Source organism: Acinonyx jubatus, chromosome F2, assembly GCF_027475565.1.
Source record: "Acinonyx jubatus isolate Ajub_Pintada_27869175 chromosome F2, VMU_Ajub_asm_v1.0, whole genome shotgun sequence".
NCBI lineage: Eukaryota > Metazoa > Chordata > Mammalia > Carnivora > Felidae > Acinonyx > Acinonyx jubatus.
In genome coordinates this window covers 12,035,991-12,059,598 of record NC_069394.1, presented here as the reverse complement: position 1 = coordinate 12,059,598, position 23,608 = coordinate 12,035,991, and the positions used below count along the sequence as shown (strand labels likewise).

The following is a 23,608-nucleotide window of genomic DNA, read 5'->3' as shown; positions in this document are numbered from 1 at the left end:
GAAAATACAAGGGTCCAAAATCTCTGGAATTCAACAAAAGCTGATATAAGAGGGAAGATTATACAATGCAGGCTCACCTCAAGAAGCAACAAAAATCTCAAATAAACAACCTAACCTTATACCTAAAGGAGGTAGGAAAAAAAGAACAAATAAACCAGTAGAAGGAAGGAAATAATAAAGATTAAAGCAGAAATAAATTATTAGAAACTTATAAAACATTAGAACAGATTAATGAAACCAGGAGCTGGTTCTTTGAAAAGATCAACAAAATTGATAAACCTCTAGCCAGACTTATAAAAAAAAAGAAAAAGAAAAAAAAAGAGGACTCAAATAAAATCAGAAATGACAGAGGATAAATAACCAACATCACAGAAATATTAGTGACTGTAAGAGAATATTATGAAAATTATATGCCAACAAATTGGACAACCTAGAAGAATAGATTAAAATCCTAGAAACAAATATCTTCCTAAAACTGAAGCAAGAAGAAAGAGAAAATGTGAGCAGACCAATCACCAGCCATGAAATTGATCAGTAATCGAAAAAGTCCCAACAAATAAAAGTCCAGGGCCAGATGGCTTCACAGGAAAATTCTACCAAACATTTAAAGAAGAGTTAATACCCATTCTTCTCAAATTATTCCAAAAAAATCCAAAAGGAAGGAAAACTTCCAAATTTATTCCACGAGACAAGCATTACCCTAATACCAAAACTCAATAAAGACACCACAACAAAAAAGAACTACAGACCAATATATCTGATGAACATTAGATGCAAAAATCCCTAAAAAATTAGCAAACCAAATCCAACAATGCATTACAAAAAAAAATCATTCACCAGAGTCAAATGGGATTTGTTCCCTGATTGAAAGGGTGTCTCAATATTTGCAAATTAATCAAGGGGATACATCTCATCAACAAGAGAAAGGATAAAACTACATGATTATTATTTCAACAGATGCAGAAAAAGCATATGACAAAGTACAACAATCATTCATGATTTAAAAAAAACCTCTGCAAAGTAGATCTACAGGGAATATATCTCAACAAAATAAAGGCCTTATATGAAAAACCCACTGCCAACATCATACTCAATGGGAAAAAACTGAGATCTTTTCTTTTAAGGTTGGGAATAACACAAGGATGTCCATTTATACAACATAGTACTCAAAGTCCTAGCAACAGCAATTAGACAACAAAAAGAAATAAAAGGAACACAAATTGGTAAGAAGCAAGTAAAACTCTCACTATTTGCAGATACATGATACTCTATGCAGAAAACCCTAAAGACACTACCAAAAAACTACTAGAACTGATAAATCAATTCAGTAAGATTGCAGGATACAAAATCAATATACAGAAATCTGTTGCTTTTCTATATACTAATAATGGAACAGCAGAAAGAGAAATGAAGGAAACAATCCCATTTACAATTGCACCAAAAGTAATAAAATATCTAGGAATAAACTTAACCAAAGAAGTGAAAGACCTGTACCCAAAAGCTATAAAACATTGATGAAAGAAATTGAAGACAGCACAAAGAAATGGAAAGACACTCCATGTTCATAGATTGGAAGAACAAATATTGTTAAAATGTATATACTACCCAAAGCAATCTACAGATTTAATGCAATCCCTGTCAAAATACCAACAGCATTTTTCACAGAACTGGAACAAACAATCCTAAAATTGGAACCACAAAAGACCCTGAATAGTGAAAGTAGTCTTGAGAAAGAACAAAAGCATAAGTATCACAATCCCAGATATCAGGATATACTACAAACTGTAGTTATCAAAACAGTATGGTACTGTCACAAAAATAGACATATAAATTAATAGAAAATAATAGAAAATCCAGAAATGAACCCACAGTTATATGGTTAATTAATCTTCCACAAAGGAGGCAAGAATATCCGATGAGAAAACGACAGTGTCTTCAACAAATGGCAGTGGGAAAACTCAACAACCACATACAAAAGAGTGAACATGGACCACTTTCTCATACCATACACACACACAAAAACTCAAAATGGATTAAAGACCTAACTGTGAGACCTGAAACCATAAAAATCTAGGAAGAGAGCACAGGTAGTAATCTCTCTGTCAGTGTTCATAGCAACATCTTTCTACATGTGTCTTCTGAGGCAAGGGAAACAAAAGCAAAAATTAACTATTGGGACTACCCCAAAATAAGAAGCCTTTGTACAGCAAAGGAAGCAACTAACAAAGGTTAAAAAAAAAAAAGACCTACTGAATGGCAGAAGATATTAGCAAATGACATAACTGGTAAAGGGTTAGTATCCAAATTAGTATCCAAAATATATAAAGACCTCATACAACTCAACACCAAAAACACACACAAAAATAATCTATAAAATAGGCAGAAGACATGAACAGACATTTCTCTAATGAAGACATCTAGATGGCCAACAGACACACGAGAAGATGTTCATCATCACTTACCAGGCAAATCAAATGCAAATCGAAACCACAATGAGATATCACCGCACACCAGTCAGAAGGGCTAAAATCAAAAACTCAGTAAACAGAAAATGTTGGTGAGGATGTGGAAAGAAAGGAACCCTTGTGCACTGTTGGTGGGAATGCAAACTGGTGCAGCCACTGTGGAAAACAGTATAAAGGTCCCTCAAAAATAGACTACACTACAATCCAGGAATTTCACTACAGGATATTTGCCCAAAGAATACAAAAACACTAATTTGAAGGGATATATGCACCTCTATGTTTATTGCAGCATTATTTATAATAGCTAAATTATGGAAGCAGTCCAAATGTCCGCTGATAGATTAATAAAGAGATGTGGTATGTAAGTGTGTGTGTGTGTGTGTATAATGCAGCCATAAAAAAGAATGAAATCTTGCCATTTGCAACAACATGGATAGAGCTAGAGTATAATGCTAAGTGAAATAAACCTGTCCAAGAAAGATAAATACCATATGATTTCACTCATATGTGGAATTTAAGAAACACAACAATCGAACAAAGGGGAAAAAAGAGAGAGAAAGAAAACAAAATATAGACTCTTAACTGTAGAGAAGAAACAGATGGTCACCAGAGGGGAGGTGGGTGGGGGACTGGGGGAAATAAGTGAAGGAAATTACAACTACATTTTCATGAGGAGCACTAAGGTATACATGGAACTGTTGAATCACTGTATTGTACACCTGAAACTGACATAACACCGTGTGTTAACTGCATTATAATTAAATTTTTAAAAACTAAAAACTAGGGGCACCTAGGTGGCTCAGTCAGTTAAGCGACCAGCTCTTGGTTTCAGCTCAACTGATGATCTCACAGTTTGTGAGTTCGAGCCCAGGATCGGGTTCTATGCTGACAGCACAGAGCCTACTTGGGGTTCTTTCTCTCCTCTTTCTCTGCCCTTCCCCTACTCATGCTCGCGCTCTCTCTCTCTCATTTTAAAGAAACATTTTAAATAAATAATTAAATCAATAAATACTAAATATATATTGTATATAAATATCTATAGAGAAAATGTATATATAATGGAATATTATTAAGGCTTAATCAAAAAGGAAATTATGTCATTTGCAGCAACATGGATGAGCCTGGAGGGCATTATGCCAAGTGCAATAAGCCAGACTGGGGAGGGAGGGGAATGGGGAGAGGTTGGTAAAAAGCTACAACTTTCAGTTATAAGATGAATAAGGTCTGAGGACCTGATGCATAACATGGTGACTATAGTTGATACTAATAATGTACTATATAACTGAAATTTGCTAAAAGAATAGAACTTAAGCACTCTCTTTATCTCCCTCTCTCACGCTCTCTCTCTCTCTCTCTCTCTCTCTCTCACACACACACACACACACACACACAAACCAGGGGCAGGGGGAGATGAAAAATATGTGAAGTTATGGATATGTTAATTAACTCAATGGAGAAAATCCTTTCACGATGTATACATATATCAAATCATCATGCTGTATACTTTAAATATATTATGATCTTATTTGTCAATTATACTTCAATAAAGCTGGCAAAAAAAATAAGTAGAAACAAATCTTACTGGCCTCAGGTAAGTCAACTCTGGGACTGTATCTCATAATTGTCTGCATGTCTTAGAGGAGAGAAATTTTTCCTCTTTGACGATTTCATCATTTGGCATTCATCTCTGGTGATATTAGCTCCAGAATTTCTGCCTAGGCATGGCTTAGGAGGGTCAGAGATGTACTGAGAGCCAGCTTGTATTGGGAATTTTGCTAGCCAGAAAAGCTGCTAGCCAGTTGTGAACTACAACCATCCCCGAAATCAGCCAGAATGGGAGTATTCACAGGACAAAGTTCAACAAATGCCACAGAGCCAGGTTGCTTTTGTTTGCCAAGAGCCAGTTCATACCAAATGGAAAACTGATCAGAAGTTACATTTTCATTAAAAAACAAAAAGTTTCTTTTCCAGTATATGCTTTCCTTTTTTTTTTTTTTGTTCCTTATCAAATTTTTATTTAAGTTCTAGTTAGTTAACATGTAGTGTAATATTGGTTTCAGGAGAATTCAGTGATTCTTCACTTACATACAACACCCAGTGCTCAACATAACAAGTGCCCTCTGTCTTTGGGTCCCAGGATCCCCTGGCCCTTGCGGGTAGGGACTAATTCAGCACAAGGTAACATGCGCTAATGCTATTTGTGAAATATATTGGGTTATTCCAAATGACTAATGGATTTGTTTGGGTTTTGTTTTTTGGCTTAAATTTTGAACCAAAATCCTAGAGCCAGCTGATACTATTTAATAATCTGAAGATACAATAATGGCATATCAATAAATGGAGGGTCCTCCTTATTATATATGCTAGATTATAGACGATGTAAAATATTCAACCTTCCCCCTCCTTTGTTTGACTTTGTATTTTGCTGCATGCTTTCTTCATTTTTAATCAATAAATTGTCAAAAAATATACCCATCCTCCATCTAGCCCATCCCCCACCCACCTCCATCCATCAACCTTTACTTTGTTCTCTATTGCTAAGAGTCTCTTATGGTTTGTTTCCTTCTCTCTTTTTTCTTTTTACTTCTCCACCCCCCCCCATATGTTCATCTGTTTTATTTCTTAAATTCCATATATGAGTGAAATCATATAATATTTGCCTTTCTCTGACTAACTTATTTTGCTTAGCATGATACACTCTAGCTCTATACATGTATTGCAAATGGCAAGATTTCATTCTTTTTGATGGCTGAGTAATATTCCATTAGATAGATGGATAGATATCTCTATCTATCTCTCTATTCATCAGTCTTTATCCATTCATTAGTCAAGGGACATTTGGGTTCTCTCCATACATTGGCTGTTGTTGAAAATGCTGCTAACATTGGGGTACATGTACCCCTTTGAGTCTGTATTTTTGTAACTTTGGCTAAATACCTAGTAGTGCAATTGCTGGATTATAGGGTAGTTCTATCTTTTAACTTTTTGAGGAACCTCCATAAGGTTTTCCAACAGTGGCTATACCAGTTTGCATTCCCACCAACAACATAAGAGAGTTCCCCTTTCTCCCCATCCTCTCCAAAATCTGTTGTTTCCTATGTTGTTAATTTTAGCCATTCTGACAAGTATGAGGTGGTATCATATTGTGGTTTTGATTTGTATTTACCTGATGGTAAGTGATACTGAGCATCATTTCATGTGTCTGTTAGCCATCTGGATGTCTTCTTTGGAAAAATGTCTATTCATGTCTTCTGCCCATTTCTTCAGTTGATTATTTGTTTTTTGGGTGTGGAGTTTGATAAGTTCTCTATAGATTTTGGATACTAACCCTTTATTGGGTATGTCTTTTGCAAATATCTTCTCCTATGTATGTACACATATACATATATATATGTGTGTGTGTGTATATATATATACACATATATGTGTGTGTACATATATATGTGTGTGTGTGTGTGTGTGTGTATATATATATATATATATATATATATATATATATATATGCCTTTTAGTTTTGTTGGTTGTTTCCTTCATTGTGCAGAAGTTTTTATCTGATCAAGTCCAAATAGTTTATTTTTGCTTTTGTTTCCCTTGCCTCCAGAGACGTGTCTTATAAGAAGTCGCTGTGGCCGGGGTCAAAGAGGTTGCTGCCTGTGTTTTCCTCTAGGATTTTAATGGTTTCCTGTCTCACATTTAGGTCTTTCATCCATTTTGAATTTATTTTTGTGTATGGTGTAAGAAAGTGGTCCCATTTCATTTCTTCTGCATGTTGCTGACCAGTCTTCCCATTTGTTAAAGAGACTGTCTTTTTTCCATTGGATATTCCTTCCTGCTTTGTCAAAGATGAGTCGACCATATAGTTGTGGGTCCATTTTTGGGGTTTTCCATTCTGTTCCATTGATCTATGTGTCTGTCTTTGTGCCAATACCATACTGTCTTGATCGCTACGGCTTTGGATTATAGCTATTCAACCTTTCTCCTTCTCAGCACCCTTATCTGGAATATGGAGATAAAAATACATGCAGCATAGACTGGTTAATGCTATCTAAACTACACAGTGCATGTGCAGTGCTTGCCATAAAATAAGAGATTAATAAGTGCTATTGATTTATTTTTTAAATTTTTTAAATGTTTATTCACTTTTTGAGTGACAGAGAGAGACAAAGCGTGAGTGGGGGACAAGTAGAGAGAGAGGGAGGCACGGAATCTGAAGCAAGCTCCAGGGTCTGAAGTGAGAGCACAGAGCCCAATGCGGGGCTCTAACTCACAAACTGTAAGATCATGACCTGAGCCAAAGTCGGATGCTTAACCGACTGAGCCACCCAGGCGCCCCGGTGATTTATTTTTTTAATAACATAAAACCTTAGCCCACGGGAAATTTATGTCCTGTATGGTACACCTGCAGATCATAGTGAAGAATGCCACAGTTATTTATAAAACCAGTATCACAATGTCTGTGTGAGAATGAAGGCCAACAACAGAGTTCCATGAACACTAATAACAAACACTTGCATAGAATTAACAGCACTACCCAGTAACCTAAGCACTTTACATATACTAACTCATTTAATCAACAAAGTAATCATATGAAGCAGGAACCACCTTCATCATTTCCAACGTACGGATCAAAGGCACTGTGACAAAGGTCACTCAGCCAGAAAGCAGCAGAGTCAAGATTTAAACTCAGAGTTTGATTGTAGCATCTATGCCCTAAACCACTAAACTATCTTGCCCTTTACAATAAAAAAAACTTTTTTTTTTTTTTTTTGTATTGTCTCACTGACTTACAGTAACTCTGGGAAATAAGCCACTTCGGAAATTCTCTGGCATTCTTCCCTTTGGACTCCAGCTTTATTTGCTCATTCTGGATCTTAGCCTCAGCTATGCCCAGGGCTCATAGCACTCAATTTTGCTGCCTTGAAGTTGGAGACTGAACTTCCTGGTTAATCCACTTTCTAGAACTATATATATAACACATGGCCATCCCAGGAACAACAGTCTCCACCAGTCTGTGTGGGTGACAGCCTGGGGTTTGGGGTTTTAATCAAGGCTCTTTTTGGTTGCAAGTAAAAAAAAAAAACTGCACAAATGAACTTAAGCAGGAAAAATAAGGCAAGGTGGGATTTATCAAAAGGAGAGTAGGATATCCCACAGAATCCAAAGAAAGGAAATACACTCTGGAGAGATTAAAATCTGGAAACAAGAAACCTGTCAAAAAACTCAAATCCCAAACTGCCTTAGGCCCTCCCTCTATGATATTATAGGAGTTCAGAATGAGTTGCCCCAAGATGTGCTACTTTGGCATGCAGATTGTTTTGAGCTGCCCTTCAAAAGTCTCAGGAAGAAATTTTGACCTTCCCGCTAATTACATTAAAAAAAAAAATTTAGACAGAGGACCTGCTCCAGGTACAGAGATATCACTATGGATAACTACAGTATAATACGATCTCAGGGTGATGGACAGGGAGAAATGTAGCAAAGTCTGTAAAAATTCCTCTCTATGCCCATAATTTCTGAGTGGCCCAGCAAACATTTATTTACCATTTACGATTTTTCATCTTCCTGTGAATTGCTGTCCTTCCCTTTGAAGTTCAAGACTCCTACCCTCTTCCCCTTAGTTCAAGATGACACATATACCTCATATTGTCTGTCTTTGGAATCTCACGTTTATGTGGGTTCCTTATATACACGTTAAATTTCATTTTCTCCCATTAATCTATCTCATGTCAATTTGATTCTTAGACTAGCCAGAAGAATCTGAAAGGGTAGAGATAAACTTTCCTCCCCAAAAACACCATGCCTCATCCCATGTTTTGTTTACACATCTTTACTCTTTTGTTTCTACAAACTAGTTTTATCTGGTGTTCTGGGTGTGGCAAAAGATGGCCATCTTATACCTTTGAAGTTCACATGTCTTTCATATATGACAAGCAGAATATGACTAACATCTCTTGAGTCCCAATTTTGAATTGTGAATTGGGAGAATATGATTGACCCTTTGGGGGTCACATGCCCATTCTTTGTTCTGTAAGTCATATGGAAGGGTAGTATCGGGGAATAGGGTCACACAGTAAAATTGTGGTGGCCAAGGCCTACACCTGTTGAACATGGCAGTTGTCAGAAAAAGAGGTGTAGTTTACTGGCTGAGCAGAGCCCAAGAAAAAAAATCTACTATATATGTATAAGGGTCTGACTCATATCTTTCTGCATTAAGGATTTTGACATTCCTCAACTCCATCCTTCTCTTTGCCATTAAGGTTCCAGTGACTATACTATTCACTGAGAGTCTTGCAAATTCCTTTTTCTCATAGTAATGAAGAATCTTCTCCAACATAAAATTCTCTATTAGAACACAGTTCAATATGATTACAGCTCAATATGGACAGTACAACCTAATGTACACTGTGATAGATGGAGAAATTTGTGAACCATGTCTTTCAAGATGTTAAGATGAAGGTTTAAAATGTTAAAAATTCAAATTTTTTCAAATGTGTATTATGTATCACATCGGATCTTTGTCACTCTTACAAAGGAAACCTCTTCGGATCTCACTTTCAAATGAGAACATTTTTTGCTCAGCAAACATTCTGTGCTTGCAGAAATATATATATATGAGACAGGAGATGATAGTTTCTGCTACCTCTCAGAGCTGATGACTCTTTGCCAGGTGTCTTTAAAAATCATTAGGTGTAATCAAAAAGTACACATTTAAACATAATTTTTTTCTTAAAACAATATCAAGATTTCTCTTTAAAAATTGAAGAACAGAGAGCTTGAAGAATAATCTAAAACTGAATGGAAAACTTGGGTTTCTACTCTGCTCATGTCTCTGGTAGCAGGTTGGTGGACATCTCATACCCAGTATGAGTAATCGCCGTGCTTCTCCTTCTTACTCGAAACCTTCGAGCAAGTTGTTGAACCTCTCTGACCTCACTTTGCTCATTTTTAGAAACATTTTTTATGTTATATATACATATATATATGTGTGTGTGTATATATATATATATATATATATATATTTTTTTTTTTTTTTTTTTTTTGGAGAGGTAGAGCATGAGAGGGGGAGGGGCAGAGAGAGAGGAGAGGAGGATCACTCTGGGCTCTGAGCTGACAGGCTGACAACAGCAAGCCCAATGTAGGGCTCAATCTCACAAACTGAAGTTGGACACTCAACTGACTGAGCCACCTAGGTGCCCCCACCATTTTAAAAATAAGGATAACTATGCCTACCTCTCAGTATTGTTGTGAACATTACATATGGTAACATGTAAGATTCTTAGCAAGGTCCCTGCACAATAGCATACCCTAAATAAATACTTGTTCTTTTCTCTGTTTATCTAACCATTTCTTTCACTGGGCCCATTCTATTTCATGCTGGTCCATTTCATGAGAAGAGTTAATACCTCACTCACCTGAGATTTAGATGACGTTGTTATTAATTGGATCTGTATTCAGACATCTACTGTGTGCCAGGTAACATGGGAGAAAAGAAGGAACAATTAAATTCTCCATATCTCTTTTGACCTATATATATTTCTGGCAAGAAATTGCTACTATCATTTGTCTGTGACCAAACACAAGATACTACATTATAAAAAGAAAGAGATCTCAGGTGATATGAGAGATTATGTGGTCAAATTGTTGATTCTTCTCCACCCAATGGCCCCAGTTACATCTTATGACCCTATGTCTGTGTGACACCCAGAATAAAATTCATTGATGTGTGTTCTAGATGTGTTAACTTGAATTTGACTATTAGTGAGGCTTCTCAGTTTTCTGAGACTCATTATAATTTTATGTTCTTTTTATAATTACTGGTTCATGTCTCTTATCTACTATGCTGTTAGAAATTAATTCAAGGAAGATAACCAACTGAGAGATCTTCACACGTTATTTCTCTGCCAAACAGGTTTGAATGGTTCTCCCAGTTTATTGTGATTTGTTTTTCTTTTTACCAAACAGTACTTTCAGAACTTTAGGTATTCAAAATTAAAATACTTTTGATATTCAAAACCAGGTATCCAGTTTCAAATTTTATATTTTTAAATTTTTTATTCATTTTGTTTCTAGAAAGATGTTATAAACAACTATCACAGATTACTGTAGGACAGAAGAACTTAGTGAATGAAATACAAATAAACAATTTGGGTTAATGAGCAAGTTTCAACCCAAATGAAGTCCAGAAGCAGAAAATCTGTCCCAAAACAGAAATTTAGACTTAATGATGAACAGGATTCAGTGTTCAGAATTCTGTATCTGAGGCCCTTTGACACTCTGTTCTTTCCAATATGCTGTCTGTAGCCTTTCAGATGAAGAATAGGACCCAGATGTGGAGAGGCAGAGACCCTTTTACAAGGACTGAAACAAATTGTGAAGGTTTAATTAGATCAGGAATGGATGCCAAAGAAATAGACTCATGGCCTTCAAGTGCTATCCTAGGATACTTTTAATTTCCCTCCTCTAGAGGATGGCCCAGCTTTGATTTCATGTCCCTCTCATGAAACAGTGTGCCCAAGGTAATTTTGCAGCCAGTGAAAATCCATGTAGCCACCCGAGAAGCCACCAACCATCAGGAGGAAAGTACCGCTCATAGCCTGAGTACCTGTTATGCGACAGGCACGGCACCTTACACGCTTATCTCATTTAATTCTCAATAACACTTGGTGATAGGAGTCATTATTCCTATTTCACAAATGAGGGAACTGAGGCTCAAAGAGATTAATGGTTGTCCTCAGTGTTAAACAGCTATTCACTGGCAAGGGCAGAATTGGAACTCAGGTCTTTGGCTATCAAATACAAGCTTTTATTTACTGTATCATAGAAGCTCTTGCGGCCAATGGCTCCAATAAAAGTCACATTCTTCTTAGTCAAAACACACCTCCCATGGGCTAACCATGAGTATAGTCTCTCCACTCTAAAATTCACAGCTTTCTTTCACTTGCAGCCAGGACATCCATCTCTCAGATTGCTGTGGGAAGTCCCAGAGCTGGCTAAAATAGGCTACAGCCCTTTGAGCTGAGCTAAAAATAAGAGTCAAGTTCCTGGAGGGATTTGATCTCCCACTGTAGCTGCTATTTCATTAGTGGAAAACACTGCATTGCCCTTTCCCTGACCTCCTTTGCAAAGAAGGAAATGCTTCTCCACACCAAGTCTCCCAAATCTAAAAGAGAGCTAATGAGGTCATATGGTCCAAACCCCCTACATCAAGGCAATATGGTACATCTTCCTCGAGAAAGGTAATTCTGTCCTTTGCTATTATAGGCAATTTGCTTTAAGACACTTGGACCTAATCCAAGAAACAAGAGGAAAATGTCATTGAGGGGCTTAAGCCTGGGGGTGGTGGCATGCTATTGAGGTAGCATCGATAATGAAATTGAGTGTTCAAGTTTGGAAAAGTAAGGAGACCTTTGTAGTAATTCAAAAGATAATGAGGATCTAAACTGGGACCTACTAGCAATAGTAGGAATAAAGAAGAGGGACAAATTCAAAGAAATAAATGTGATTTAATTCTCTGAAAAGAAATAACCAAACCAATAACACAATAAAAAAAAATTAATAGTTGACATTTAGTGAATGCCTACCATGTCCCAGATCATAAGTCAGTATCAAGCATGATAACATTTTGTGCCCTCAACCAAACCTAAATAGGGTATGTCATCTTCCTTCTATTAAATAAGAAGCAGCAAAAGTGCATAGGGGTTAATGGCCCCCAAGGTCTCACGGCTAGCATAAACAAAACCAGGATTTGACCCCAGATCTGTCTGATTTCAGTGTCATTGCTGTTGTGTGGAACAGACAATCGATGGTGAAGAGAAAAGAAGAAGGAGAACAGAAGAATGAGAACAGGAAAGGAAAAAGCTGGTTTCAAGGGAAAAGACTCAGTTCAGCTGGATAATTTAGGGTTATTATGTCATGGGGTGTTTGGAGCTGTCCAATAAGGACTGAGGAACACACAGTAAATGGCGGCGGGAAACCTGTCCAGGAGGGTATGTAGAGTCAGGCGAGTGAAGTACTGGGATGAAATCCAAGAGAAAAACTGGGTTCTAGGAGTGGGATATGAAGGAGCAAATATTTTTTAAAGTGGAGGGACATCCAGAGCATAATGATAACAATAGCCAATATTTATTGCACACACGCTACGTATGAGCACTCTCCTAAATGTGTTAGTTGAGTCATACAATCCTCACAACAACTTAGGAAATAGGTGTTATTATTATCCTGTTACAAATAAGGGAACTGGAACACAAAGTGGTTAAGGTAACGAAGCCCAGGTTCTACAGCAAGAGAGCAGTAGAGCCAGGATTTATATCCAATTTAGTACCAGAGCCCATGTTCCTTTTTTTTTCCCCTAAAATCTTTTCATTGAAGTAGAACCTGTACTTTAAAAGTCCGCAAATCATAAACATGAAATACAGTGAATTTTCACAAATTGACACATATATGTAACCATCATGTGGGTAAAAAAAAAAAAAAAAAAAATAGAATACTGCCGGCAATTCAGAAGCTCCTCTCACCCACTCTGAATCACTACTCACTCTTCCCTCTCTAGTATAACAATTATATGACTTCTAACACCATGAATCAGTTTTGACAGACTTTGAAACTTACATAAATTGAATTATATCATTTATATCTTCTGTAGATAGCCGTTTGTATTAAGCATTCTTTTGTAAGATTTATCCATTTATTGCCTTCAGCTCTGATGCTTACATTCCATCGCTGTTCAGTTCAATTTTATGAACATATCAAAATGCATTCACCTTGACCTACTGATGATGGGCATTTGCATGGCCCCCATTGGGATCTAACACAAACTGTTTAGCTACAAACACACTTTTCTCTTTCTTTTGGTCCATATGCACACACACTTCTGTTGTGTATATGACAAGGGGTAAAACTGTTAGATCATATAAGATATATGTATATATTCAACTTTACCAGATAATGCCAACCAAGTTTTTTTAATGTCACTGTTATACATATATATTTGCAAATAATAAATCTGGCAGACTACATCTCTCCATAATATATACAAAACTCTTACAACTCAAAAATAGACAAACATTACAACTTTAAAAAGAGTACATTAAATGAATACATATTAGATACCCATACTAAAGATGTTCAACAAACGGACAGAGAGCACGTGGAAAGACACTAAAGATCATTAGTGAACATGAAATGCAAATTAAAAGCAAACTGCAATAGAAATACTTCTGCATATCCATTAGAATGACTATAGTCAAAAGGCCTACAATGCCAAACGTTGACAAGAAGAGAAGAAACTGAAACCCTTATTCATTTCTGTGAATGTGAAACTGGACAGCGTCTTTGGAAAACAATTTTGCAGTTTTTTGAGAAGTTAAATTTTAAATGCATTTAAATATGAACTTTAAAAGAGTATCTTTTAGGTATGTAAACAAAAGCTCCATAAAGCTGTTAAAAAGTTACCAAATGTTGGATGGCTAAATTGGTTAAGCATCCGGCTCTTGATTTCTGCTCAGGTCATGATCTCCCATTTGTGAGTTCCAGCCCCACGTTGGGCTCTGCACTTGGGATTCTCTCTCTCTCCCTCTCTCTCCCTCTCCCTCCCTAAATAAAGAAATAAGCTTTTAAAAAAAGTTACCAAATGTTCCAGCCATTGTACTCCACCTACAAGATCTCAGGTATGTACCCAAAGAAGTAAAAGCCCCTGTCCTTTCAAAGACTTGTATACCAATGCTCTCGGCAGTATTATCTGTAACAGCCTCAAAATGAAAGCAACCTGAACGTTCACCAACGGGTGAAAGAATAAACAAAATGTGGTATAATCAGACCATGGAATAGTATTTAGCAATAAAAAGTAGCAAACTACTGATGTATTCTACAACGTGGATGTAGCTTAGAAATATTGTGCTAAGTGGAGGAAGCTAGATATATGCAAAAAAGTGTGTGTTGTATAATTCCATTGATATGAATGCACATAAAGTCCAAATCTGTAGAGACAGAAAGAAGATATGTGTATGATTTGGATCTGGGATAAAGATGTCCTACAGGGGACCCAGGAACTTTTGGGGGGAGTGGAAATATTCTAAAACTGGATTGTACTCATGGTTGTACTGGTTGAGAAATTTACAAAATACTGAATTATACACTTACAGTGGGTAAACCTCATGAGTCCTAAATTATACCTCAAAGCAACAAAATACAATAAAACAGAAAGTTATCTTTTCCATAAAGAATTCTGGACCCTCAAACCCAAGTGGAATTGGTTGTTCCCCACAAACGTGCCATGAGCAGTGCTTAACCTGTCGAAATTTCCATGCTTTATTAGCCTCTTCTCCTAATTAGAATGGGAGTGTATTCAAGTCATAAGTTGGCCTTGCCATCCATTTTTTTAAACATCTGTTTATGCATGTGTGTCTCTCCCTGTAGTTTGTAAGTACTTTGAGGAGAGTACAGGTATCCCAACATCTACCACAATGCCTTGAAAAATGTACCTGCACAATAAATGTTTGCTGAAGAATGAATAATACATTAATACAGAAGAAAAGCAGAAATGTACTATTATATATCTGTTTCACTGGTCCTAAGAATATCTTTCCATCAAATTTCATTATTTCATTTTACAGCATTCTCTCATATATGAGAATATATATATATATATACACACATATATACACATACATACACACACACACTTGCACATACACATGTGTTTGGATATATATACATACATATATATATGTGTATATATATATAATTTTACAGGTGAGAAAGACAGGTATGACTAAGAAAAAGTTCAAGAAGCTAAAAGTAAAGGTCAGAACTTCAGCTCCTATTACATATTTTTCCAAACTGGAGAACATTAAAAAATGCTATTTAGGCTAAAAGGAGGGGCATTCCTTGACAAAAAAAAAAAAAAAAAAAGACAAACTTGGAGGAACTTTGGATATTTACCAAGGACTCTGATGTGGCACTTTGTCAATGCTGCCTATTCTACATCATGCTTAAATGTTTCTTCACTTTGGGGACACCTGTGTGGCTTAGTCAGTTGAGCGTCTGACTTGGGCTCAGATCATGATCTCACAGTTGATGAGTTCAAGCCTCACCTGGGGCTCCGCGCTGACAGCTCAGAGCCTGGAGCCTGCGTCAGATTCTGTGGCTCCATCTCTCTGCCCCTCCCCTGCTCATGCTCTGTCTCTCTCTCAAAATAAATAAACATTAAAAAAATTAAAAAAAAAAACCCTGTCTCTTGTGGGTGATGGGCAGAGAGGAGGGCACTTGTTGGGATGAGCACTGGGTGTTGTATGGAAACCAATTTGATAATAAGTTATATTTAAAAAATAATAAAATTTAAAAAATGTTTCTTCACTTTTGAAAAAGAAATATGTGACTGTGATCTCATATGTCTTATGGCAATTAAGATATTCTGTCTTGGGGCACCTGGGTGTCTCGGCTGGTTAAGCGTCCAACTTTGGCTCAGGTCATGATCTCACAGTTTGTGAGTTTGAGCCCCACATTGGGCTCTCTGCTACCAGCATTGAGGCTGCTTCAGGTCCTCTGTCCCCTTACCTCTGCCCCTCCCCGTTTGCACGCTCTCTTTCTCAAAAATAAGGAAACATTAAAAAAAAGATCTCTTCAGTCTCTCCTGCCCCATATCTCCCATCAAAACTCATGCCCAGACAGACACACACACAAATTCATGCATGCACAATTGTGAACTTTTAGACACATTAGCCATATATTCATACACAGATATGTTCAGACATGAATGCACTTTAACCACACACACTCACACACACACCAATATTCATACAGGTCCTTGAACATACATTGTTCAGCTGCAGGGACTATCATTTACATCATAGACAATGCAAATGGTGTCTTCTACAGTTGTGCAGTACTCAACTTATACAATTGAACATGACAACCTTACACACACACCCATCCAAAAATTCACAAATCTATGGTTCTCCTCTCTCTCTAAAACTGCCTTTCACCAAGTACAATACATCAAAATGAAAGAAAAAACACAAGGGGAATTTTAAGAAGTGAGGTAGTGACCTGAACAGGTGAAATTAGGAACAGATATCAACAAGATGAATTGCCCACAGCTTCCTGACCAAGACCACCATCAGGTGGAGATAAATAGATATATTCTAGATCTTCTAAATGCACAGCCATGCAGGAAGCAGCCAGCAACCATCACAATTTTTTCCTCAGAAAATGTAACCATCAGATGAAGACAAAGGCTGATCAGAACATGAGTACTCAAATCAAAGCCATCGTCTCATAGTTGTCGTGTTTTACCTATTGTCCTGGAAATGCACACTTTCCTATTCTCACTCCTGATTCAATATTAAAAAATGTAAAACAAAAACAAAAACCATTACATTTCAAATTATAAATTCTGTAAGTTGGGACCTACTTCTGGGTTATGAAGGTCGTAAGTTCTAACCCCCTATTTGAGGTTTTACTTCCAAGAATATTCTATTAAGGTTAAGTTGGGGGATCCCCAAGCCAGGCTGCCTGGTTGAATCCAATCACCATCAATTCTTAGTTCGGTGAGGTAGGGCAAGTAGTACACTAATGTTTTTCACCTCGGTGTCCTCATCTGTAACATGAGAGACAGAATCTTACACAGCTCGTGGAGTTGGAGGAGGAGTCAGAGTTACCATGGAAACAGAGTTATAAAGTTCTTGGCAGATAGTAAGTGCTTGGTGGATGCTACCTGCATTTATTATAATACCCATGACCGGCAATTTCAGATTTTCTGCTCTAGCATTGAAACTATGAGTTTCTTTTGGTTTTCACTCGTAGGTGGATCTTGAGAAACTTAACAGAAGACCATGGGGGAGCGGAAGGGGGGAAAAATTACAGAGAGAGAGGGAAGCAAACCATAAAAGATTCTTAAATACTGAGAACAAACTGAGGGTTGATGGGAGGGGGAGAGGGGCAAATGGGTGATGGGCATTCAGGAGGGCACCTGCTGGGATGAGCCTTGGGTGTTGTATGGAAACCAATTTGACGATAAATTATATTTAATAAATAAATAAATAAAACCTTTAGGATTGAGAAATAAAGAAAGAAAGGAAGAAAGAAAGAAAGAAACAAACAAACAAACAATGAGTTTCTCAGCCACACAAACCTGAATTTAAAGCCCAGCTCTGGCACTTGGGAGCTGGGGAATCTTGTACAAATAAACATCAGAGCTTAAAGTTTCCTCATGTGTGGTCAAGGATTGTGGCAGTGACGATGAAGGCTACAGCACAAAGAAGCTCCCATGTTAGCTTCCTCCCATGCCAGGCCGTATTCAGAGCACTATTGCTTCTGAAATTTCACTTTACAAAAGGCCTCTGCGCACATTATCCCATGCACACCTCATGGAGAGCTACACATACCACTGAATCGAGAGTATATTTCATGACATCAATGTTCTGCTGGCTCCCATGCTCCAAAATTTCTGCCCCCAGATCATTCAGACAATTCTTCAGGTGCAAAAGCTAGAAATAATACATCTTCTCACCACGGAGGTGCAAGCATTACAAGATGTAATCTTTGTGAAAATTGGTCTCTACATACCTTAACTATAGCTACTTTAAAAAATAACAGGGTCAAGTTCATCGTTGGAACTATTAGTGATTTACACAAGTTATGTCATCGGACACTCGTAATAGCCCTGTAACACAAATAGTGTTATCCCCATTTTATGGAGAAGGGAGTTGGCTCAAGTTCATGCAACTGGTAAGAGGCAGAACTCGACTTTAAATCTAAATGTTCTAAGCCCAAAAGTTCCTCTGTAGTCGGCTGCTGATTGGCAGGTGTCTAAAAGCTGTGCCTGGCACCATACCTCCAAAATATTTGGTGAAGGAACGAATGTGAACAAATGAATAATAAATACAGTGAGCAAAACCTCGGGAAGATGACAACACTGTAGTGGCATAGATATGTGACAACCTTACAGCCCACAAGTTTTAGGAGAGACCAGTTCCATCATTCAGTAAGCTAAGAACTTATCTGGGCAATAGACATAGGACATACTCAGTACCAGATTAGGTAACAGAGCTACAATAAGACTCTAAGGATTTTGGGAACTAGTTGCTCAAATCATTGGTTCGAATTTAATTTGCAGAGAGAAGATCTAGACATGAAGCCTATAAGGTAAAGGTAAAACCTGTCTCTCCACAGAGGCATTTTGGAATGATGCATGATGCAGAATCAGACAAGGTTCCATTCTGGAGTTATTTTTACAGATAGTACTTTTGTAAAGCCTTTAGGTGGGGGGTCGTGTTGTAAAGATTGCCAGGGTATCTACAGGCCACTATTCATCAACATTGTTACCTTCCACACTGGTACCAAATGGTGACTCATGGAGAGGAGATACCAGGAGAGATTTTCTGCTTTCAAACCTACTATCTTCAAAAGAGGGCTGTTCATGTGTCAAAGTAATCTCATCATTTGACACAGTTTCTAAAATGGATCTAAGATTCTCTTTCCTGCTACTGCCCTAGGAGAAAAGTGGTCTTTAAAATGTATGTTAAACAAGAAAGGCTACCTGAACCAAGAGTCTGGCATTTGGGAACACTCTGGGGATTTCGTAGTAGGAAGATTTAGGCATGGGGGTGAGGGGGAGGAGAGGTCAATCATATAGCTGGAAGCCATTTGTAAAAGAAACACTTAAAATCAGAAAAACTGGAACTGAAAAGATGTGTTGTGGGCAGGGGCAAAAAAAAAAAAGAAGGCTAAACTTAAGTTTTTGGCCAGAGGGTTCATCAGAGAGAGTCTGAAGAAGCTGTAGGGAGCTCATCCCAATGATCTTCCTTGCCTTTTACAGATAAGGAATGGGCACCCAAGGGGATGATGGGATTGTCGCAGTCAGCAGCAGAAATCCAAAACAAGACGGCTGGTCTCCCGGTCTTCTCTGCCAGTCAGCTGTCCCATCCTCTAGCTGCCTTGGGGTTTGCCTGTCTCATGCCATTGCTCTCTCCATTCTTTCCCAAGAGGGAGACTCTGTGTACGTGGAGGGAAGGGAGGGTGAGGGCAAGGGTTTCCCACTAGAGCTATGGTAGTGGTGGGAACATGAACTAGGCAAAGTATTTTCCATGTTTGTTTGCCTGCTTAGGGGCCTGGTGTACACGCTTTGTGAGAAAAATTACAAAATGCATCAAAATAGAAAGAAAAAAGCAGTCACTTACTATTCCACGGTTCTGAGGTACTGTTACCACTTTACCATATTTCCTTCCAGGCTTTCGCTGTACCTTTCATATAAGTTGCTCAATACTGAAAATACAAATCTGTTTCCTATGCTTTTTGCTTAATTTTATATCACAGTTTCCCACACCATCAAAAATTTCCCTGAGCATAAATTTTAGTGACAACACAATATTTCATTACAAACAGGTACCATAACTCATGCTCCAATAACGTTGGACTTTGATGACTTCCAGTTATTAAATTGTGTAACAAAAAAAGACACTGAAAGTTTTCATGCCTAAATCTCAGTCTGCGTTTCTAAGTGTTTCCTGATGGTTGAGTGCTGGAAGTAGGATTTCTTAGGTCAAACGGTAGGTCTGAACATTCTTAAAGCTCCTAGGAACTTTTTAGGAAGGGCTTACAAATTTATACATATTTCAGAAGTGGCTGTAAAGACGTTGGATTGCATAAATAAACCAGCTCGATGCAATTAAACTCTCTATTTAAGATTCATTTCTCCTGCCTATGCAGTGAAAATTACCAGGCAAATGATGATTTAGTACAAAGAAAAAATATTTTATTTCATCTTTTTAGAAATACCCAAATGCTGTAGCTCTGAGCTGTTCACTGGCATAGCCACTAGCCACATCTGGCTGCTGTGCATTTGAAATGTGGCTGGTCCAAACTGAGATGTGCTGTTAAGTGTAAAATACGTGCCACATTTTGAAGACTCACTAGAGGAACCAAGAATTAAAATATCTCCTTAATATTTTTCATAGTGATCGCATGTTGAAATGATAAACATTTGGATATATTTGCATTAAGCAAAATATATAATTAAAATTAATTTCATCTGTTTCTTTTTATCATTTTAATGTGGCTACTAGAAAATTCAAAATTACACATATGGCTCTCACTAGGTGACTATTAGACAAGGCTGCTCTAGCTGGTTCCCAGATTCCTCCATGGAAGTACATGGCTAACACTTAATTCTGCTTTGCCTTCCTGGCTTTTGTGAGTTCAGAAAATTGGCAATTTGGAACCAACGGTTCCTGCTTTCTCTTGTGGAGCTGAGTACAGTCTGTCTTTCTTAATTTCCTTCTACTCTTTTTGCCTGCCTATATTCTTTAAACTGTCACCATGAGACTTCACCTAATAAGTCACTTTCCTTCCCTCCATTCTTTCATTCAGTTAGAAACCACTAATCGATCACCTATAATGTAATCACTATGCCTTCTAGGCCTAGGAGTACAAAGATTACTAACACAAAAGTCTTGCCCTCTTGAAGCACCGTCTAGTGAGAGAGAGAGACCCTGAGATAATTATAGTTCTCTTGTTGCTAAAGAGAGGATTAAGAGCATCAGCACAGAGGCAAGATTAGGCAGGGCAGTAGAGAGAGTCTGGAACTGCAGGCCAGCCATGACTTTGACCCAGAGATGTTCCTGAAGACTGTTGGCCTCAGCAGCACCATGAACACAGAGATGCTGATGACTGTTTCTAGCTCAGCCCTCAAACTGAAACAAATCCTGCTGCCTGCATAATCGTATAACAAGTCTTACTTCTATTTTCCCAAAGGCAGCATTAAAACCATGTCTCCAATCCTTGTTCACCAAAGAAGCCAAAGTGAAGAAAAAGGCCATATCTAACCACTCATTGTATGTTTTTTCCCCCTCTTTTCTTTTTTCCCCAAGCGTTTATTTATATTCCAGTTGGTTAACATAAAATATTAGTTCTAAGTGTAGGACTTAATGATTCATCACTTACATACAACACGCAGGGTTCATCACAAGTGCCTTCCTTAATCCCCACGACCTATTTAACCCGTCTCCCCACTAACCTCCCTTCCAGTAACCATCACTTTGTTCTCGGTAGTTAAGAGTCTATTTCTTGGTTTGCTTCTTTTCCCCCATATATTCATGTGTTTTGTTTCTTAAACTCCACATGAGTGAAATCATATGGTATTTGTCTTTCTCTGACTTATTTCATGCACCATAATACTCTCTAGCTCCACATCACTGCAAATGGCAAGATTTCTTTTTTAAAGCTGAGCAATATTCCAGTGTGTGTGTGTGTGTGTGTGTGTGTGTGTGTGTATACATATATGTATATACACCACCTCCTCTTTATCCACTCATCATTTGATGGACATTTGGGTTCTCTTCATAGTTCGGCTATTGTCAACAGTGCTGCTATAAACATTGGGGTGCATGTATCTCTTCAGATTAGTGTTTTTTGTATTCTTTGGGTAAATACCCCATAGTGTGATTGCTAGATTGTAGGGTTGTCCTATTTTTAATTTTTTGAGAAACTTCCATACTGTTTTCCAGAGTGGTTGCACCAGTTTGCATTCCCACCAACAATGTAAGTGGGTTCCCTTTCTCCCCATCCTCACCAACATCTGTTGTTTCCTATATTATTAATTTTAGCAATTCTGACTGGTGTGAGGTGGTTTCTCATTGTAGTTTTGATTTGTATTTCCCTGATGAGTGATGTTGAACATCCTTCCATATGTCTATTATCCGGATGTCGTCTTTATATTCTTTAGGAAAATATCTATCTTCTTTAGAAAAATATCTATTTGTGTCTCCTGGTCATTTTTTCACTGGATGATTTGGTTTTTTGGGTGTTGAGTTTGATACGTTCTTTATAGATTTTGGATACTAACCCTTTATCAGGTATGTCATTTGCAAATATCTTCTCCCATTCCATAGGCTTCCTTTTATTTTTGTTGATTGTTTCCCTTGCTGTGAAGAAGTTTTTATCTTGATGAAGTCCCAATGGTTTATTTTTGCTTTTGTTTCCCTTGACTCTGAAGACTTATCTAGTAAGAAGTTGCTGTGGGTGAGGTCAAAGAGGTTGCTTCCTGTTTTCTCCTCTAGGATTTTGATGATTTCCTGTCTGACATTTAGGTCTTTCATCCATTTTGAATGTGTTTTTGTGTACAGTGTAAGAAAGTGGTCCAGTTTCATTTTTCTGTATGTTTTTGTCCAGTTTTCCCAACACAATTCGTTGAAGACACTATCTTTTTTCCATTGGATCTTTCCCGCTCTGTTGAAGATGAGTTGACCATATAGTTGTAGATCTATTTCTGGGTTTTCTATTCTGTTCTATTGATCTAGGTGTCTGTTTTTATGTCAATACCATACTGTCTTGATCACTACAGCTTTGTAATATAACTTGAAATAGTATAGGTTTCCTAAGTGTAGTGATGATTACTTTCTCCACCACATATTCAACTTTCAACGAACACCTCTTAAGTGGTTAGTGCCATCCTGGGTCTGTGACTACAAGCTGACACAGCATTGAGGGAAACTGTCCAATGTTACAACACACTCTGAATTAGGTTTCCAATGTTCCAATGTTACAACACTCTCTGAATTAGGTTTCCCCTTACATGGAGGAAGACAAGGTAATTAATTAGGTGAACCAGCTTGTCAGGTGCTTCTATATTTTCTTGATTTTTATAGCAACTACCATATAAAATGGAGATTGCAGTCTCATATGGAAACTAAGGCTCAGCGGTGTCAGGGCAAGGGCAAAAAAACTGCACAACATATTTAAGTAATAGAGAGCCATTTTATGTGACTGGAACAATATGTTGAGTGGCAATAAAGAGCATGGAGGAAAAAAAAATGGTTTGGGGCAGACTATACAGGCACCTGACTGGCACCACGGTCTATTAAGAAATCAATCAATCCATTAATTGGAAAGAATGTATTCACATTGCATTGCCTAGAATTGTGCTGAATTCTATAGGAGAGACAACAGAATTATTAGATGCCATTCTTACATCTGCATGAAGGACTAAATGGACAAACTTGTAAGCAGCCAACTTAGGACTTCCTGTGTAATTAAAGAATTGACCCCCCCCCCCCCCCCCCATGAATGAAACCAAGATCCTGGAATGCCACCACAATACCAAGTACAAAAATCTGTCATGAGATATCTTTCTCAAGTTCTGGAACCAC

The 23,608-nt window shown here is 37.6% G+C and overlaps 1 long non-coding RNA gene across 4 annotated transcripts in view; it reads right to left on the bottom strand.

Annotated features, from left to right (window-relative positions):
• The window catches only part of LOC106976889 (uncharacterized), a 319,186-nt gene that overhangs the window by 59,038 nt on the left and 236,540 nt on the right, over window positions 1-23,608 (bottom strand). Inside the window, exon 1 of one of the 4 annotated variants that reach the window (XR_008292537.1) lies at window positions 2,463-2,568. The exons of the other annotated variants lie outside the window; for them this stretch is intronic. This is a non-coding gene — a long non-coding RNA (uncharacterized LOC106976889). Of the gene's footprint in view, window positions 1-2,462; window positions 2,569-23,608 lie in introns of those variants that run through there. 4 annotated transcript variants of the gene reach the window in all.